At 40.8% G+C, this 14109-nt stretch overlaps 1 protein-coding gene across 1 annotated transcript in view; it reads left to right on the top strand.

Moving 5' to 3' along the window:
- Positions 1–14109, top strand: part of COL24A1 (collagen type XXIV alpha 1 chain) — a 362779-nt gene that overhangs the window by 160758 nt on the left and 187912 nt on the right. The window lies entirely within an intron of this gene.

The raw sequence follows: 14109 nt of genomic DNA, 5'->3' as shown, positions 1-14109 counted from the left end.
AGGCTCCATGTTATATATTAATCAGATGTTAGAAGTAATTTTATTTTTTATAGGGGAGAACCAAACCCACTGCCGTAGAGTCAATCCCAACTCGTAGTGACCCTGTAGGACAGAGTTGGAGCTTCCTCACAGGTTTTCCAAGGCTATAAATCTTTATGGAAGCACACTGCCCCATCTTTCTCTTGTGGAGTAGCTGGTGGGTTTGAACCACTGACCTTTTGGTAGGCAGCTGAGCAGCTTAACCACTGCTCCACCAGGGCTACTTTAGTGGGGAAAGCCAGCCAAAATATTCTCTAACACATGAACCCACATAACACAAGTGGTAAATCAGTTACCACAATGCAAGTGAGTTTATTTACAGAGTGCTGGGTTAATCGTCATAAAGCAGGTGATACCATTTGATAGCTCCAATGAGTAAATTCGATTATCTTAACCTATCTTATGATTTAAATAAAAATTTCTGCAAAATTATTTGGTAAGCTTAAATAATTGAATGATTGTATTTGCTGGTTTTTTAGTAAAATAAATATTTTTGTAGGTTCGATTTTTGCCATTGTTGTTATCAGGTGCCGTCGAGTCAATTCTGACTCATAGCAACCCTATACACAACAGAACAAAACATTGCCTGGTCCTGTTCCATACTTATAACTGTCGTTGTGCTTCAGCCCTTTGTTGCAGCCACTGTGTCAATCTATTTCGTTGGGGGCCTTTCTGTTTTTTGCTGACCTACTTGAACAAGCATGTTGTTCTTCTCCAGGGACTGACTCCTCCTGATAACATGTTCAAAGTATGTGAGATATAGCCTTGCCATCCTTGCTTCTAAGAGAAGCATTCTGGCTCTATTTCTTCCAAGACAGATTTGTTCATTCTTTTGGCAGTCCATGGAAATCCTGGTAGCATAGTGGTTAAGAGCTACGGCTGCTAACCAAAAGGTCAGCAGTTCAAATCTACCAGGCGCTCCTTGGAAACCGTATGGGGCAGTTCTACCCTGTCCTGTAGCAGTTCTACCCTGTCCTGTAGGGTCGCTATGAGTTGGAATCAACTCGCCGGCAACAGGTTTGGGTTGTTTTTTTTTTTTTGGCAGTCCATGGTATACTCAATATTCTTCGCCCATGCCGTACGTAATTCAAGGGCATCAGCTCTTCTCTGGTCTTCCTTATTCATTGTCCAGCTTTCGCATGCATATGAGGTGATTAAAAACACCATGGCTTGGGTCAGCCACATCTTGGTCTTCAAGGTGACATCTTTGCTTTTTAACACTTTAAAGAGGTCCTTTGCAGTGTGGAAACCCTGATGGCATAGAGATTAAGAGCTACAGATGCTAACCAAAGGTTGGCAGTTCAATCTGCCAGGTGCTCCTTGGAAACCCTATGGGGCAGTTCTGCTCTACCCTTTAAGGTAACTATGAGTCAGAATCAACTGGATGGCAACAGGTTTGTGTTTTTGTTTTGCAGCAGATTTGCCCAGTGCAATGCACCATTTGATTTCTTGACTGCTGCTTTCATGGGCTTTGATTGTGGATCTAAGTAAAAAGAAATCCTTGACAACTTCAGTCTTTTCTCCATTTATCATGGTATTGCTTATTGGTCCAATTGTGAGGATTTTTATTCTCTTTATGTTGAGGTGTAATCCATACTGAAGGCTGTATGTAGCCTTTGATCTTTATCAGTAAGTGCTTCATGTCCTCTTCACTTTCAGCAAGCAAGGTTGTATCATCTGCATACCACAGGTTTTTAATGAGTCTTCCTCCAGTCCTGATGCCTCATTCTTCTTCATGTAGTCATTAAATGTTAATAAAAATAGGGAAAGGGTGTATCTAATCTTAAAAGATAATTGTCACACCCAGTTAATCCTGAGTCACTGGAAGGCGAAGTTTTGTTCTTTGCTGATAAGGAAAGTTTCCATGGAGCATTTTATTTTCATCAATGGAGCATTTTGAAGCTTCTCATAAATATGACTAACATATTTTTCAAAGGTTAACGAAAGAAATTAAATTCTGTAATTTCTGATTGATAGATTACTTAAATATATATAAACTGGAGTTAGTAGTCAAAGTTAAAATAACAGTGAAAAACATCTTTTCTTAAAATTACAACTTCCATATCAAACTTTTAAATGTTATTTACTTAATGTTGGATTAGTTCCACACAGTTTAAGAATCAATCACCAGTGCTGTCCAAAAAAGGAAATTGGCCCTCTTGGCAGTTAGTGGGTTTCTGTCACTGGGAGGAAAATAAAATTTATTGATCATTTGCTACATGCCAGGTATTATGCTAAATGATGTTTCATATTATGGCATTTCATTTATTCATCAAACAATTAAAAAAAAAATACATCTTGTTCCGATTTGAAAAATGACAGAACTGAAGCATGGTAAGTAACTCGTTCAAAGTTACATAGCTAATAAATTGCTGAGCTGAGATTTAAACCCAGAGCTTCAAACTCAAAATCCAAGTCTCTCTGCATTATATCATGCTGGGGATGTTTCAATATTAGTTAAACAGCTACTTGGCCTAGATATAGTAGAGGAGTGTCAGATAAGTTTTTGAACAAAAAGACCTTTCCAATTTTGAAATTTTATCTTTCTCGTTAAGGATGGAGGATAAAAGCTTTTTAAAAAGATTTAGTGATGCTATTGAATTAATTAAAATTTTTTAAATTCTCAAAGTATGTTTTTGGCTCTCAGAAATTCTAGGCTTTTATTTTATCTTGTTGATTTCAAGTCTTAGAAATATAGTTCATCTAATCCAGAGTTGCATCGCCAACAAACTGTCAAGAGTTATGGGAGGATATGGTTGCACTTCGTGACATCAATCTTGTAACTTTGAGATATCCCACCCTAATTGTAGTAGCTAGTTTTTACTTTGGTCAAACCATTTGTATAGTCACTTAATAGGCTTTATTTAGATCTCTTCCAGTTTCATTTGTTTCTTTCTGTATTTATACCAATTAGAACCCAATTTGTAACAAAGCATTCCAAGCACAGCAGCCCCATCTATATTTCATGCCTGTACACCTCTTGCAATCATGTGCTACCTGCAAAGAATTAGTTCTGTAAATGTGCCCTAAATGAGTCTTTAATCTCAAAAGATGTTCCCTCATTCCCCTTACTTCTAGCTTTCCTTATCTCATGAGTAAATCTGAAATTATTCCACCATAATTGCCATTCCCCCTGTCTGAACTTTCTAGGCTGAATAACTGTAAAGGAGAAAAGAAAGTATTTTTTCAGTATGCTCAAGAGACCAGAATTAGAATCAGTAGATAGACATAAGACAGCAGCTTTTGGTTTAATGTAGGCAAGAATTTTTTTGATAGAATTTGCAACACTTAAGCAGGCTTTTCCATGAAGTATTCAGTGCCTCATTATTAAAAGGTCTGGATGACTATCTTCAATCATTTATTCATTAGATATTTATTGATTATACTAGGAAAATCTATTGAACATATGGTCCCTGCCTTTACGAAACTTACAGTCAGTCTATTGGTGGTTTGACAGACATTAAACAAATAATCACATAAAGAAATATATAATTATAAACTGTGATATATTCTATAAAGAAAAAGCTAAAGGGATTATTACAAGGATATCAAATTTAGATTTAGGAGATGAAGGAAGGACTCCATGAGGAAATAACATATGAGTTGTAACCATAAAGAATAGTTTTTGTTAGCCAGGGAATAGTGGACAGAAAGAAAATTCCTGGAGTATGTAGTATAGTTTAATGGCCAATTTTGCCACTTACCTTGCTTTAGAGAAATTACTTCTCTAAACATCTGTTTTCTCAGCAGTAAAAGGAAAAAAGTAATAACTACCTCAAATAGTTTCTTGTGAGAACTAGACATAACAATGCACATAAAACCCTTAATATGGCGCCAGTCACATAGTAAAAACTTAATAAGTCTTAGCTACTATTGTAGTGGTTACTGTCATATGTGATGATCCTAAGTGGAAAGCATTTAGCTCTTTTGAGGAATTGAAAGAAAACCAAAGTGGCTAGATCTTGATGATCCAAGGGAAAAACATGTGAGATGATACTAGTGAAGGAGACAGGAGCCAGATAATTCAGGGCCATATTGAGTATTTTGGACTTGACCATAAGGTTGACAAAAAGCCATTGAAGTATTCTAAGTAAGCCAATGATATGATCTAATTTGCATTTTAAAACTCCCTGGTTGCAGGATTGAGAAATTAGAACATGGTTGTGAGGAGCAGAAGTAGAAGAGGATAACCAAGTAAAATCCTCTTGCATTAGTCTAAATGAGAGAGAACGTAACAGACCAGGGCGATGGCAGTGGAGAAAAGACAAGTAGGTGTTTGGGAATAGGATACGAAAAAAGGAAAGATTCTGATGTTGAATTGCCAGGAGTATTCTGGAAACAAATGGTATATATGATGTCTAAGTATCATTTCAGTTCTAAGAATCTGTGATTCTTTTCTAAGAATTTTAATGTTTCTAGTCTTTCTCTCACTAGCCAGTTTGGCTTCTTCCCCCTGTACCTTCTCTACTTTCATTCTTTCTGAAGGTGGAGAAAAAAGAACTACACTAAGTATAATGGCCAGTGGCTACACAGCTTTTTCTGTGAGTGGAATAATGACTTCTATTATGCTTTTCTTATTCTTGATGATATTCAAAATGTTGAAAGTATTTTTTGTTTTTGTTTTTTTAATCTATAACTGAGGATGAAGAGTGGGGTGCTGCTCCAACAGATACCTAAAGTGTAGAAGCAGTTTTACAATTGGGTAATGGGTAGAGGCTGGAAAAGTTTTGAGCCCTGGTGATGTAGTGGTTAACTAAAAGGTCAGCAGTTCAATCCCACCAGTCGTTCCACAGGAGGAAGCTGTGGCAGTCTGCTTCTATAAAGATTTACAGCCTTGGAAACCCTATGGGACAGTTCTACTCTGTTCCTTAGGGTCTCTATGAGTCGGAATTGACTTGATGTTAGTGGGCTTGGGTTACTAGTAAAAGCCTAGATTTCCTTGAAAAGACTTTAGTAGAATTATGGATGTCAAAGGCAGTTTTGGTGAGGACTCAGAAGGAAGTGACGAGAGCTATAGAGAAAGCCTGTATCATCTTAGAGAATACATATGGTGCCAGCAACAGAATGTTTCTAGAATTGTGGACTTTAAATGTACTTCTGATGAGACTTTAAAAGAAAATGATGAACATGTAATTGGATAGTGGAGGAAAAGCGATGCTTTTTATGCAGTGGCAAAGAACTTATCTGAAATATGTTCAAATGTTTGGTGGAAGGTAGAACTTGTAAGTAATGAACTTGGATATCAGGCTGATTGGATTTCTAAGCAAGACCTTAAAGGGACCGTGTCATTTCTACTTGCTGCTTGTAGTAAAATGCTAGAGGGAAGAGATGGACTTTAAAATTAGCTGTGCAAAATGAAAAGAAAACTTAAAGATTTAGAAAATTCTAAGGACATATGTCCTAGAATTTTCACCAAGGATGTGGCTGTGTAAACTTTTGTTAAAGAGATTAAGCCTGTGACTGATGGATCTAATGAACTACCACAGCAGAAAACCCATTGGCTTAGACTGAAGGGGGCAGAGAAAGAATGAAAGGAGAGAATATTGTCTGCCTCTTGGAATTCTACAGGCAAGAAACAAGCCAAGGGAGCTACACCTGTTGTCCTCCAAGAAAAGAAAAGAACCATCCCTGGGGCAGCTCAGAGATCAGCAAAATTGTTGTGAGGAACATGGGAAGCAGGGCCTTCTTGGTTTCAAAGGGTGGTGCAAAGGACTCCTGGATCTCAAAGTGTGGTGCCAAAGCCTCCTAGGTTTCAAAGAGTCAGATCTTCACCAACTCGGTTCCAGAGCATGGGGTTGCCATTAAGATATGCCAGGGGTGCCTGGGGTTTTAAACGCTAGCAAGCGGATATCTAAGATGTAACAATTGGTCTCAACCCACCTGGAGCAAAGGAGAATGAGTATGAGCCCAAGAGTCAGAATGGGTCACATAAATCAAAGACTACATCAGCTTGAGACCAGAACTAGATGGTGCCCGACTACAGCCTATGACTGCCATGACAGGGAAACCCTGAAGGAACAGGAGAGCAGTGGGATACAGAGCCCAAAATTCTAGTAAAAAGACCAGACTTAATGGTCTGACTGAGGCCAGAGGGACCCCAGAGGTCATGGTCCCTAGACATTCTATTATCCCAAGACAGGAACCATTCTCAAAACCAACTCTTCAGACAGAGATTGGACTGGACTACAAGACAGAAAATGATACTGGTGAGGAGTGGGCTTCTTACATTAAGTAGACACATGAGGCTATCTGGGCAGCTCCTCTCTGGAGGGGAGATGTGAAGGCCAAGGGGGATAGAAGCTGGCTGAATGGACATGGAAACACAGCGGAGAGAGAAGAAACGTGCTGTCTCATTAGGGGGAGAGCAACTAGGAGTATATAGCAAAGTGTATATAAGATTTTGTATGAGAGAGTGACTTAATTTGTAAATTTTCACTTAAAGCACAATAAAAATTAAAAAATAAAATTAAAAAGATAATTGATAAAAAAAAAAGGGGGGGTGTACTAGGGGGATGGGGCTGCCACCCAAAGCTGAGGAAGTGGGTTTGCTATGTCCAAGGGGCAGAAGAACAGGGCCTCCTGGGGATTAGGAGAAGAGGGCTACCCAAAGCTGAGGGAGCAGAGTTGCTGTCCCTGTGGGCCTGGAAGACAGAGCTGAAGCCCAGGGCCAAGGGACCTCCACCCAGAATCCAGAAGGCATAGCCAATGCCCAGACTCTGGAGGGAGGGGCCATTTCCCAGATGGTCCCGGGGTGGGGGGAACCACACCTGTTGTCATCAAGTTGATTCTGACTCATAGCAACCCTATGGGATAGAGTAGAACTGTCTCATAGGGTTTCCAAGGAGCGGCTGATGGATTCAAATTGCCAACCTTTTGGTTAGCAGCTGAGCTCTTAACCACTGCGCCACCAGGGCTCCAGAGAAGAGAGAATTATTTTCAAGCCATGAGAGCTAATGTAATGTGCTCTGCTGGGTTTTGGACTTGCTTTGTACCTGTTATCCTTTCTTTCCCTCCGACTTCTCCCATTTGGAAAGGAAATATCTACCTTGTGCCTATTCTACCACTGAACTTTGGAAGCAGATACCTTGTAGGTTTCACAAGTTCACAGATGAAGGGTGATTTTGCCCCAGGTTGGAATACAGCTAAAGTCTCACCCATATTTGTTTTAGATGATTCATAAGATGAGGTTTGGATTGGAGTCGATTTAAGACTTTTGGGATGATGTGATTAGGTGAATGTGTTTTGCATGTGGCAAGGACATGAATTTTGGGGGACAAAAGAGTGGAATATTATGGGTTGAATCGTGTGCCCCCCAAATATGTGCTGTAAATCCTAGCCTCTATGCTTGTGGTTATAATTCTGTTTGGAAATGGGTCACTAGGTTATGTTAATGAGACAGGATTGTTGTTGTTGTTAGGTGCCTTCGGCTCAGTTCTGACTCATAGTGACCTTGTTTACAACAGAACAAAACACTGCCTGGTCCTGTGCCATCCTCACAGTTGTTGTTATGCTTGAACCCATTGTTGCAGCCACTGTCTCAACCCTGAGACAAGATTAGTGTAAGGTACAACTTAAGTCAATTTCTTTTGAGATATAAAAGAGGTTAAACAAGCAAGGGGAACAGAGATGAGGGAAGATTGATGCCAAGCCACATGGAGATCACCAAGGAGCTGGGAAACAGAAGCTGAAGAGACAAGTACCTTCCACTAGAGCTGCCAGAGGGAGAAAAAGGATCTTTCTTACAGAAGTAATTAAGTCTGCCATGTGTCTGTCAGTTTGTCATACTGTGGGGGCTTGCATTTTGCTGTGATATGCCATCGATATTCAAATATCAGCAAGGTTACCCATGGCAGACAGGTTTCAGCTGAGCTTCCAGATCAAGACAGATTAGGAAGAAGGGCCTGGTAGTCTACCTCTGAAAAGTATTAACCACTGTCTTAGTCATCTAGTGCTGCTATAGCATAAATACCACAAGTGAATGGCTTTAACAAAGAGAAATTTATTCTCTGACAGTCTGGTACGTTACAAGTCCAAATTTAGGGTGTGCAGGGGAAGGCTTTCTCTCTGTCATCTCTAGAGGAAGGTCCTTGTCTTCAATCTTCCCCTGGTCGAGGAGCTTCTCAGGTACAGGGACCCCATGTCCAAAGGACGTGCTCTGCTCCTGGTGCTGCTTTCTTGGTGGTATGAGGTCCCCAACTCTCTGCTTGCTTCCCTTTCCTTTTATCTCTTGAGAGATAAAAGGTGGTGCACACTCCAGGGAAACTCCCTTTACCTTGGATCAGGGAGGTGACATGAGTGAGGGTGGTGTTACAATCCCACCCTTATCCTTTCAGCATAAAATTACAATCAAAAAAATGGAGGACAACCATACAATACTGGGAATCATGGTCTAATCAAGTTGATACACACATTTTGGGTGGGGGGGGGGACGTGATGCAGTCCATGACAGCCAGTGAAAATCTTATGAATAGCAGTGGAACTTTGTCTGATATATTGCCAGAAGATGAACCCCTCAGGTTGGAAGGCACTCAAAATACGACTGGGAAAGAGCTGCCTCCTCAAAGTAGAGTCAACCTTAGTGATGAAGATAGAATCAAGCTTTTGGGACCTTCATTTGCTGATGGCGCATGACTAAAAGTGAGAAGAAACAGCTGCAAACATCCATTAATAATCAGAAGGTGGAATGTATGAAGTATGAATCTAGGAAAACCGGAAATTGTCAAAAATGAAATGGAACACATAAACATCTATATCCCAGACATCAGTGAGCTGAAATAGAATGGTATTGGCCATTTTCAATTGGACAATCATATGGTCTACTTTGCTGGGAATGACAAATTGAAGAGGAATGGCGTTGCATTCATCGTCAAAAAGAACATTTCAGGATCTATCCTGAAGTACAGTGCTGTCAGTGATAGGATAATATCCATAAGCCTTCAAAGAAGACCAGTTAATAAGACTATTATTCAAATTTACGTACCAACTACTAATGCCAAAGATAATGAAATTGAAGATTTTTCCCAACTTCTGCAGTCTGAAATTGATTGAACATGCAATCAATATGTACTGATAATTAATGATGGTTGGAATGTGAAAGTTGGAGACAAAGAAGAAGGATTGGTAGTTAGAAAATATGGCTTTGGTGATAGAAATGGGATGCCAGAGATCGCATGATAGAGTTTTGCAAGACTAGTGACTTCATTGCAAATACCTTTTTTTACCAACATAAAAGGCAACTATGTATGTGGACTTTGCCAGATAGAATACACAGGAATCAGATTGACTACATCTGTGAAAAGAGGTGTTGGAAAAGCTCAATATCATCAGACAGAACAAGGCCAGGGCCTGACTGTGGAACAGACCATCAATTGCTCATATGCAAGTTCAAGTTGAAACTGAAGAAAATTAGAGCAAGTCCACAAAAGCCAAAGTATGACCTTGAGCATATCCCACCTGAATTTAGAGACCATCTCAAGAGTAGATTTGATGCGTTGAATGCTCATGGTCCAAGACCAGACAAGTTGTGGAATGATATCAAGGACATCATACTCGAAGAAAGCAAGAGGCCATTAAAAATACAGGAAAGAAAGAAAAGGCCCAAATGGATGTCAGAAGAGACTCTGAAACTTGCTCTTGAACATCAAGTAGTTAAAGCAAAGTGAAGAAATGGTGAAGTAAAAGAGCTGAACAGAAGATTTCAAAGGATGGCTTGAGAAGACAAAGTATTTTAATGACATGTGCAAAGATCTGGAGATAGAAAACCAGAGGGAAGAACATGCTCAGCATTTCTAAAGCTGAAAGAACTAAAGAAAAAATTCGAGCCTGGACATCACTTGAGGTTGAGTAGATGTCTTACAAGACATTGCTGAATGTTACCAGGACCCACCACCCATTTTCACTCCTAGACCTATAACTAGACTTAAGTCACAGCAAGTCCCAAAAGGTTAAGTACACAGTGTGACCCAGGTGGAGGTACGCTACACTCCAAAAGAACTACTTGACTTTTCTAATATGTACAAACAGAAACCTGGGTAACATGTATGGGAATGGCTATTAAGGGCGTGGGATGAACATAAAGTTGGATCGGTCTGAGTTTATTGATATGGGCCCACTAAGCACAAGTTCTTCATTCAGTGTTTCAGTTTGAGAAGTTAGGAAAGGATCTAATAGTCTATTTTGTTGCTTCACTGAAGCATATATTACACAGTAAAAAAATACAGTAGCCTACACTAAATCAAACTGAAGTACCAGACCTGCCTTTGTATACTGTAGAAAGTGTCCAAAGGCTTAGGGAAATTGACTAGCTGGAGTGGATTTATCAGGTTGGACCCACATGCCCACACATGGAGTGCTCAGAGGACACATCTTTTACCACATCCTTGAAGACTGCTGTGATTGCTATTTTAGGTAAGCCAGATTTGACGGTGGGAACTGCCCTAACTGAATTGAGATACCTAACTATAGTGGGGCTGATTGGACCCTGTGGTGGTAAGGTTTACATGAATACTGTAATGGACAGCGGAGTCAAAGAAGTACTCAGAACAGTCTGATTCATATGGACTTATGGCATTGGCTACTTAGTCATGATGTCCCTAGGAGTGAAATAGATCAGAAATCTACTAAATATTTACTTGATCTGTACAAGTGGAAGAATTCTAGGTCAAGTGAACAGCAGTCTAACTTGAATTGCCAAAATAGAGAGTCACAGCCCCTCAGTCAATTCCCAGACTTGAGCCAGTTTACACTCACAACCCCTTGAATGAAGCCGAGTCTCCTTGAGGAAGAACCCCACTATGCTGCCAAAAATTTATACTGTTAATTATTCCACAGCCTTCCTGAAAGGGATCTATGGCCTTTTACAAGGGTGACAGTTCACTGGGTAAAGGAAATAATCAGACTTTTCAGGGATTACTGGATACTGGCTCTGATCTAACACTAATTCCAGGAGACCCAAAACATTACTGTGGTCCACCAGTCAGAGGGGGGACGTATGGAGCTCAGGTTATAAATGGAGTTTTAACTCATGTTCATCTCACAGTGGGTCCAGTGGGCCCCTCAACCCATCTTATAGTGATTTCCCTAGCTTCAGAAAGCATAATTGGAATAGATATACACAGCAGCTGTCAGAACCCCCATATTGGATCCCTGACAAGTGGAATAAGGACTATTATGGTAGGAAAAGCCAAGTGGAAGGCATCAGAACTGCCTCTACCTAAGAAAATAGTAAACCAAAGCAACACCACATTCCTGGAAGAATTGGAGCGATTACTGCCACCATCAAGGACTTGAAGGAGGCAGAGGTGGTGATTCCCATCACATCCCCATTCAACTTGCCTGTTTGGCCTGTGCAAAGAACAGATGGATCTTGGAGAATGACAGTGGATTATTGTAGCTTAACCAAGTGATGATTCCAATTGCAGCTGCTATTCCATATGATTTCATTGCTTAAGGAAATTAATACATCTCCTGGAAGTAACACAAGAAGCAGTTTGCCTTCGGCTAACAAGGCCACAATACAACTTCACTGTCCTACCTCAGGGGTATATCAACTCTCCAGCCTTATGTCATAATGTAGTCCCCAGGGACCTTGATTGCTTTTCCCTTCCACAAGATGTCGCACTGATCCATTATATTAATGACATTATGCTGATTGGACCTAGTAAGGAAGAAGTATCAACGACTCTGGATTAATTTGTAAAACATTTGTGTGCTGGAGGGTGGGAAATTAATCCCACAAAAATTCAGGCACCTTCCACCTCAATGAAATTTTGAGTAGTTCAGTGGTGTGGAGTATGTCAAGATAGTCCTAGAGTGAAGGATAACTTGCTACATCTGACCCTTCCTAAAACTAAAAAGGAGGCATAAAGTCTGTTGGACATCTTTGGATTTTGAAGGCACCATATCCCTCATTTGGATGTGCTACTCAGCCTATTTATCAAGTGACTTGAGAAGCTGCTGTTTTGCATGCAGCCCATAACAAGGTAATGCTCTGCAACAGGTTCAGGCTGCTGTGCAAGCTGCTCTGCCACTTCGGCCATGTGACCTGGCTGGTCCAATGGTGCTTGAAGTGTTAGTGGCAGATAGAGATGCTGTTTGGAGTCTTTGGCAGACCCCTATTGGTGAATCACAGCATAAACCCTTAGGATATTGGAGCAAAGCCCTGCCATCCTCACAGATAACTACTCTCCTTTTGAGAAACAGCTTATGGCTTGTTACCAGAGCCTAATAGAGACTGAACACTTAACCATAGGCCACCAAGTCACCACATGGCCTGAGTTGTCTATCATGAACTGGGTGTTGTCTGACCCACAAAGTTATAAAGTCGAACGTGCCACAGCAACACTCCATCATTAAATGGAAGTGGTATATATGAGATGAGGCTCAAAGCAGGACCTGAAGGCTCAAGTAAGTTTTGTGAAGAAGTGGCTCAATTACGCATGGTCTCCACTCTTGTCACATTAGCTTCCCTCTCACAGTCTATATTTATGGCCTCATGAGGAGTTCCTATGATCAGTTAACTGAGGAAGAGAAAATTCATGCCTGGTTTTTAGATGGCGCTGGACAATATTCAGACACAATTCAAGAGCAGACAACGACAACACTGTAGTCCCTTTGTGAGAGCTCCCTGAAGGACAGTGGTGAAGGAGAATCCTCCCAGTGGGCAGAACTTTTAGTAGTGTACATGGTTGTTTACTTTGCTTAAAAAGAGAAAAGGCCGGTTGTGCAATTATGTACTAATTCATGGGCTGTGGCCAGTGGTTTGGCTGGATTGTCACGGACTTGGAAGGAACATGCTTAGAAAATTGGTAACAAGGATCTATGAGTAAAAGGTATGTGAATAAAAATAGACCTCTCTAAATGGGCCAAAGAAGTAAAGTATGTCTCGTGTGTGCTTACCAAGGGTGACCTCAGCAGAGGAAGATTTTAACAGTCAAGTGGATAGGACGATATGTTCTGTAGAAACCAGTCATCTTCTTTCCCCAGTCACTGCTGTCATTTCCCATTGGGCTCCTGAACAAAGTGGCCATGGTGTCAGGGATGGAGCTTATGCATGGGCTCAGCAACATGGACATCTACTTACCAAGGTCGACTTGACTACAGCTAATGCTGAATGCCCAATCTGCCAGCAGCAGAGACCAACACTGAGTCCCCAACATGGCACTGTTCCTCAAGGTGATCAGTCAGCAACCTGTCAGCAGATTGATTACACTGGACCGCTTCCATCAAGGAAAGGGCAGTGTTTGTTCTTACTGGAATAGACACTCTGTATACAGATTTACCTTTCCCACATGCAATGTCTGCTAAAACTACCATCCGTGGCCTCACGGAATGGTATCCCACACAGCATCAAGGCACTCATAGCAATGGGCCATGCTCATGGAATTCACTGGTATTACCATGTTCCCCATCATCCTGAAGCAGATGTCTTGATAGAATGGTGGAATGGCCTTCTAAAGACACAATTACGGTGCCAGCTAGGTGGTAACACTTTGCAGGGTTAGAGCAATGTCCTCCAGGAGGCTGTCTATGCTCTAAACCAGTATCCAATATATGGAGCTGTTTCTTCCATGGAAGGATTCACGGTTCCAGGAATCAAGGGGTGGAGATGTGAATAGTACTACTCACTATTACTCCTAATGACCCACTCACAAAATTTTTGTTCCTGTCCCCATGACCTTTTGCCCTGCAGGTCTAGCGGTATTAGTTCAAACGAAAGAATGCTCTCACCTGGAAACACAGCATAGATTCCAATGAACTAGAAATTAAGAATGTCATGTGGCCACTTTGGGCTCCTCATGCCTCTGAATCAACAGGAAGTGAAGGAAGTTACCATATTGGCTGGTGTGATTGACCCTTACTACCAAAGGGAAATAGAATTGTTGTTGCATAATAGAAGTAAAAAAGAGAATGTCTGGAATACAGGAGATCCCTTAAAGTGTCTCTTAGTACTACCATGCCCTGTGATTAAAGTCAATGGAAAACTACAGCAACCCAATTTCTACACGATAAAAAAAAAAAATTTTTTTTTTTTTACTAATGGCCCAGACCCTTCAGGAATGAAGACTTGCT

Source organism: Elephas maximus, chromosome 3, assembly GCF_024166365.1.
Source record: "Elephas maximus indicus isolate mEleMax1 chromosome 3, mEleMax1 primary haplotype, whole genome shotgun sequence".
Lineage (NCBI taxonomy): Eukaryota > Metazoa > Chordata > Mammalia > Proboscidea > Elephantidae > Elephas > Elephas maximus.
The sequence above is the reverse complement of the archived record's forward strand: the minus strand, read 5'-3'. Positions and strand labels throughout refer to the sequence as shown.